General features: G+C 39.7%; 1 long non-coding RNA gene across 1 annotated transcript; it reads right to left on the reverse strand.

Moving 5' to 3' along the window:
- Positions 1–3931: 3931 nt before the first annotated feature.
- On the reverse strand, positions 3932–6605 carry LOC146608234 (uncharacterized). Its single transcript, XR_014905113.1, has 3 exons — positions 6406–6605; positions 5059–5118; positions 3932–4369 (listed from the first exon to the last, which is right to left on the reverse strand). It is a non-coding gene; the product is annotated as an uncharacterized LOC146608234 (long non-coding RNA).
- Positions 6606–6914: the final 309 nt, after the last annotated feature.

A 6914-nucleotide genomic window follows, 5' to 3' on the forward strand; every position in this document is an offset into this window, starting at 1 on the left:
ATGTCAAACAAGGAGAGGTGAACGCCTGTGACATTTCCAGCAGCACGATGAAGTGCAGCTGGTGGTGGATTTATAAGAACTCTTCCACATGTTCATATCATGTTGAATTTGATATGTGTCTGTTATCGCTTTATCCTGCTTATTGTCAGAGTTCAGGAGTACGTTTCACATCTGGAAGCTGAGTGATATCTTCTGTCAGAGTAGGCTAAAAAGAGGGACCGCCTCATTGTGACGTCCCTTTTCAGATTGTTTCAATCAAAACAAACACTGTAAAAGGTTTTTTGGGCCATCGTCATCGGGGGCCGGAGATACAAAGAGGGTTCAAGGTGTCGATGATCAGTGTGTCCTACAGTTCACATTAGTCCTCACAGCTAGCTCAGTCCTTCATCTCTGCACAAGCCAAGTGATTCACCACTAAGAGGAGATTTTGATATTTATCTGCTCAAACATGGCTTTCTGGCAAACTGCTCTTCATTTAAAGGCTATCCATAAGACTTTGATGTGACAGCACTATCAGTATTTCATATTTTCTATTTAATAGAGCTCCTTTGTTAGTGTAATTTCTCTTGTTTATAATTTTTAAATGTGTTTTTGTTAATTTTTATTTTATTGAGATTTTATTTACTACATTCACCACTTATTTTATTAGATTTTTAAATTTTTACCATGTTATTTTTCATGTTTTGGTTGATGTAACAGTCATTTCCCAACCTGGGAATAGATAAAGGTTAGTATAAAAAAAGTACTCCTTATCTTATAGCTAGCTGCTACCCAGTTGTGTTGTCTCATACCTCTTGGCCAGATTTACAGACAGTGATTAAACTGCTACATGATTTATTGTTAAATAAATCAATAATAATTTGTATAATAAGTTACATTTGCAAATATACAGTATATACAATATACACTCCACTTTTCAGTTATTTATTTGTAAAAAAAATGTTTGGAATCATGTATGATTTTCATCCTCTTCTCACGTGTACGCCACTTTGTATTGGTCTTTCATGTGGAATTCCAATAAAATTGATTCATGTTTGTGGCTGTAATGTGACAAAATGTGGAAAAGTTCAAGGGGGCCGAATACTTTTGCAAGCCAGTGTAGTAGTTTGGCAAACTAGCTGATTTTTTGCTAGAACATTAGCTAACAAGAAAGCTACTTAGCTAGTTAACAGTTGATAAATATCAACAAGTTTTTGTTATTTTCGCTATCTTTTTATCTTACTTTAAATATTTCTCATTGTTAGCTGACAAAGTAATTTGAAAACACTTTTCTATTTTATCATGCATAACTGATAATTTGAACAGAAAGTGGTCAAATTGGGACATTACAAATTAGCAGCAGTTACCAGCGTTTATAGCTCAACAAATGAACTGCTTATTTCTTCCTAGACTACATTTTAGTTGATGCTGCCAAACAGAGCTAGCTTTTGTGGGAAAATAACCAAACTAACATTAGCTGTATATTTAATCCTAACATTTTTGAGCAGTACTTTAAAAGTTACATTTTAACCGAGTGAAAAGTAGGATATATTACTGGTATTTATCATCCATAAAATCACCATAATCTTTATTTGTGTCAGTGACACACATTTCTAAGCTAAAATTAACTTGTTAGCATTGCTCGCCACTGGTGGTGCAGGGAAGTCATACATAGTCAGTTAAAAACAAAACTAAATATATAAAAAGTCAGTATAAAAGATTTTTAAATGCTAAATAATTCCAAAAACTTTGAAACCACTGAGGAGAAAAGCTGTGGATGTGGTTGCTATGATCGTTATGAGGAGTAACCTTTTTACAGTGATGGAAAGACTGAAAAATTATTAGCTTGACAGGCGTTTCAGCAAAAAATAAAATGAAATTAAATACTGGTTGCATTTACATGCGATGCCATGTTTGTTCCACCAGCACAGCCAACATAGATCAGCATTTAGAGATGTTATTAGCATCAATTAGAATGCTTCCAATCAGACGTAAATTTCCAGACAATGCGACCAGATAAAGATCACATATTGGCGTCTAATTGTGGCACAGATAATGTGGGGCTGCTTTAAATAAAAAAATGTTTTGTCTTTGCTAATTGGGCCACAGAGGACAATGAGCTCATTTAGAATTAAGATTGAAGTGAAGGTGGGGAATTATGTATATGTGCCACAACAGAAGACAACTATAGACACAGACAGACCGTGAGATGAAGCCAAAAGAAGAAAGCTATGTTGTGTAGTGCGACTTGGGGACCATATATACTTTTGGGGCTTCCAGTGTAGTGAGTGGTTATCCACTACAAGACTTCCCGTCCCATGAACTGGTTTAAAAACTGCTGATTTATTATAAACTACTACACTTTCTCACAATAGTTTTAAAACATAAATAGACATAAAATTCTCTAATTTCCCAACACTGACATCCCATCAGTGTGCTCTCACGTCCACGATATTAATATTTTCCATTTTCAAAAAGCAAAAGAGGTCTGCATTAGGAGGTTGGAGCGTAGTGGTAGAGCCTTTCACGCATTTCACAAGTCATTCATATCAAAAAAATCACTGGTAGAAGTTTTAAAAGGGTAATTAAGTATAAATACATTGAATGGTTAAGTTTAAGCACAAATAAATTTAGCTGGTTACGTTTACGCATTAAAACCGAATTAAGTTTAGCTACTGAAAAAGGACTTTATTATGTTTAGGCATTACATTTACACATTAAAATGAGTTTGGGTTGTAAACCACTCTTCACAGATATGTCATTATCTCGATTGTCCACTTCAAAAACACATTGTGGATCATTTTACCTCAAATCCACAAAATTTTGAACAAGATCCAAATCACAGCCGAAGAAATAAATCCAGTCTGACTGGTGCTTTAGTCTTTGTTAAATTCTTCAAATGATTTCCAGTACTTTGTACAGTTGTAGACTTGAATAAGAAGCATAGTCATAGTCTAACTTGCAGTTTGGTAGGATTTTTGTGACCTAAACAAAGTCTCTTTGTCTCTTTTTGAATAGATTCAGGTGGTGAAGCGTTGCTCTGCAAACTGAAGTTAACAAGTGCAGCTCAAACTAGGCCAAAGACAACAGCCACTCTCCAGTGAAGTGGGTTTTGTCCTGAGCGTTCTTGTTTTCAGGATCTGTACTGGGGCCTCGATCTTCACACCCATCAGCTCTGATATGCTGACAATCTCCTCATTAATTTGAACGGTGCAGCCGGGTTTGAAAGGCGAGAACCCTTCAGCCATTTCCCTAATGGTCTGCGAGCCGGCTGACCGGGGCACAGCCGAGTGCTTGCCTTTGCGGCGGCAGCAGTTGTGATGGTTGGGTTGCAGCTGGGATGGTGTTAGAGGTCCTTTCAGTGTGAGCTGAGCAGCCATGATGGCTAACCACCACACCAGAGGCCTCCTTTGTTTCTCTTCCCCCCCTCCCCACCCCAACACTTTACAAACAGCTAAGCCTGTCACAATCCGACATCAGGGTTCAGTGGTCTGTCAACATTTACCAGCAGATAAAGACAGAGAGGGGAAATTCTCAGCCCTGGAGAGAGCATCGCACCGTCCACCCAGTGTGTGTTTCAGGGAGAAAGAGTGTGTGAAAAGATTCAGAGCGAGTACTTATTTGCCCTTTTTTTTCCCAGTGTCAGCAGCCAAACAGAAAACACTCATGCGGGGAAGAAAATGGCATGAGTACATTAGAGAAACCCGCCGCCTCCCCGCCAACCCCATTTGATGAATAGTGACGATGGAAAGCTCTGACAAATAGGACTCGATCCAGCTTCCCCAGGGCTCTCACCGAGCTGCAGGCTCGCTCGCCGGCCTGTGGGCCTGTTGCTCCGTTTGGAGGAGGAGGAGGGCTATCACGAACCTCGCCGGGCTTAGATGTGTGTGAGACGAGAAGCCGGGGCAAAGATTTGGGATTTGGTGCTGCGGCGCCCGTCGAGGATGCCCGGACTAATAAACGACGTGGGGATTTGACAGCACAAAACAAACGGCTGCTCTTTGAAACACTCGGGGTGTGAGGGCGCAGCATCGAGGGGTATTTTCATTCGTTTTCCAGCTAATGATCCACCTACAAGAATATGTTTTTCCTCTTTTGACTGTTTGCTGGAATATTGCTTTGCTAATTGGGCCACAGATGACAAAGACCTCTAAAAAGTTTCTCTGAAGTTTGTCAAGCAAAATACAAATATCTGTTTCAAACAGTGCACTTTACACCGATGCCCCACTGTCAGGGCTTTAAGAATAATTCAAGGGGAACTGGTCGTAATTAGGTTGCGCTGAATGAAGGTAGAGCTGCATTGAAATGTGAAATTTCACTGATCGCTATAAGGAACTTTCTCCTTAGAGGCTGGAGTTGGCTTGAAGGTGCCTGATTTGAAAACTTCACCCTAGAAACCAAAAGAAAACACAACAAACAAGCCTCATTATAAAAAAGGAAGCCTTCATCTTTTGCCCAAACATGTATAAAAAACACACAAAACAAAGACTGTAGGAACAGGAAAACATGTCTAAAAGTATATGGACACCCATACTCCGTACACCCTTTGTGTTTTTACTTTTATGGAGAGGGAATTTTATGTTCCTTGGAATCCAAGGTAACTAAATTAAGATGAGAGACAAAAATATGTGGCCACAGCTATCTTTTTACATCTGTATGTGACAGAAACAGACCATATTTAGATGAACAATTGAAGTATGTTATAACAATCCATGTTTTTTATAGTAGTTGTAATGGGGGAAACTATCCATAAAGACCAAAACCTTTTACTGTAGCAGCCTGTAAATATGTTTGTTTCTGTTGGAAATTTAGACATTTTAAAATGGGAGTTTATTGGGAATTAATCAGTTTTGGAGGCAGCCTCAAGTGGCCACTCGAGGAACTGCAGCTGATGAACTGGAAGGCCAAACGTCAAGCACACAGCTACAACCTTTGATTATCAGTGTAATTATGAATGAGAAATATTTCAAAATAGTCATTACTATATTTGACTCTCAAGCTATCCCTCTGACAGATATGCAGTGAGTGGAAAAACAAATAATGAGATTCAACAGAAACATTGATTAAATCCTTCAGTACCAGCAAGTTCCCTCTGGCAGCCAATCAGATGTAAGTGGGTCAGAAGTTGGACCCTGCCTCCTGTAGGGCAGCAAAAGACGCAAACAGAGAGAAAAACTTATTTTATAGTTTTGAAAGACCAAAAAAAATTCTGGCAAACAAGATAAATGTTTGATTTTAAAGCACTTGCTAAGGTCAGTATCAATAAAGCTGAGCTGAATTTGAATAAAAGCAATCAGAGACACGTTTACCAAGCAAGAATCGAGTCTCAGGTATGTTATCATACAGACTATGCAGTATATTCTATAATATACATGGAGCCTACTGTCTGTCTGAGACTGAATTGCTTAAATATTTAACTTCAGCTTTGAACTGAGCATTTTTTCATTTGTAATAACTGCTGTTTTCTTTAATCCATTATTACCAGCAGTAAAAGCTATTCTGCTGCATTTTTAAATAAATATAACAAATCTAAAAACATCTGACAGCATTTCAGAGAAACACGAAATGAACAAAAGAAGCGTCCAACGCTGCTACATAGGCAGGCAAAGTGACAGTTTTAATAATAGAGTGACGTTTGCATTTTATATCAGAGACAGGGCTTCGTCTAATGGTTCTGCTTTTGATGTGACGCACAGAAGAACACGCTGGTCACCCGCTCGTTCTCTAGTTTCAGGACAGATTAGAAGTTCAGCTGTTGCTTCAGGAGGAGCCTCCTCAAACTATAGGCGTTAGGAACGCGATGTTGGTCTGTTACCAGAAGAAGAATGGGAACACTTGATTATCGCAGTGTAACACAAAACCAGTTAAACTTTAGAGATATCAATGCGTCACGTTAGGAAACAGAAACCACTCCGAGTCCATTTCACCTGCTTTGGTGTGAAAGAAAAGGGCAGCAGGTGCACTGAAGACGCAACAACGAGTCGAGGGAACGGTGTAGCGGTTGCTCTTACAGGTAAATAAATTTAAAGGTCCCTGTGCAGACTGTACTCCCGCAAAATATATACATACATGAATACCTAAATATCCAATAATAACATACTGGAAGCATCAGGAAAAGGTTTAAAATTAGCTTAAAAAACTTTACCCTGATGAAAACATTCAGAACTAAAGGACACAGACGGTCCTGATTATGACTGGGTATTTCCCCCAAGATAATTGATGAATATGGCCTATTTTACCATAGTGACACAGTCCAAAGGAAGAAAGCGGGAGCAACAAAGACAGCAGCCGAGCTGTAAGTAAAGACATTCTGTTGGTGGTGAAAGGAGGACAATGTTTGCCCTTTAACGTGTAGATTATTGCTGATTTTAAGGGCACCGTTTCGTTTCCTAAATGTCATGTCAAGTGTCAGAATGGAGCACTTACACTGCTCAGAGGAGGCATGTGAGGTGCAGGTCCCGTGATCCAAGTCGTCTTCGCCATCATCTCCTGGTTTCCACATATGTGTCACCTGTCGGTCCAATTAGAGTCGTCTGCGGGGCAGGCGATCCGTCCTGACTGCAGAAGACAAAAAGGCATCAGTCATCGGCTGTTTGCCGCGGTGTCACGGTCGCTTCGATGTCACGGAGCTGACGTGACTGAGGCCTGGTTCCTCTACCCTGCAGCCAGAAGGAGACAGAGAGTATCAGCGGTGGGTTAATGGTTTACTCAAACATACAGGTTGATCTGACCGCTGGTGAGAGCGTGGCAACAGTGCTTCAGTTACAGAGCTTTGCTACATCAGGTGTCCATCAGTTATTCAATTCTACAAGAAGAACGGTGATGAGCAAACATTTCATGATCACTTAGAAAGGAAATTATGTTGATTAAGTCAGGCAGAGTGTGAGATAGAAAGGAAAACCGTCTCGCTCCACAACTCAAAAGATCTGCTAATA

This window comes from Diplotaxodon limnothrissa, linkage group LG23, assembly GCF_057381915.1.
Source record: "Diplotaxodon limnothrissa isolate DT_005_m linkage group LG23, D_limnothrissa_male_GT1.1, whole genome shotgun sequence".
NCBI lineage: Eukaryota > Metazoa > Chordata > Actinopteri > Cichliformes > Cichlidae > Diplotaxodon > Diplotaxodon limnothrissa.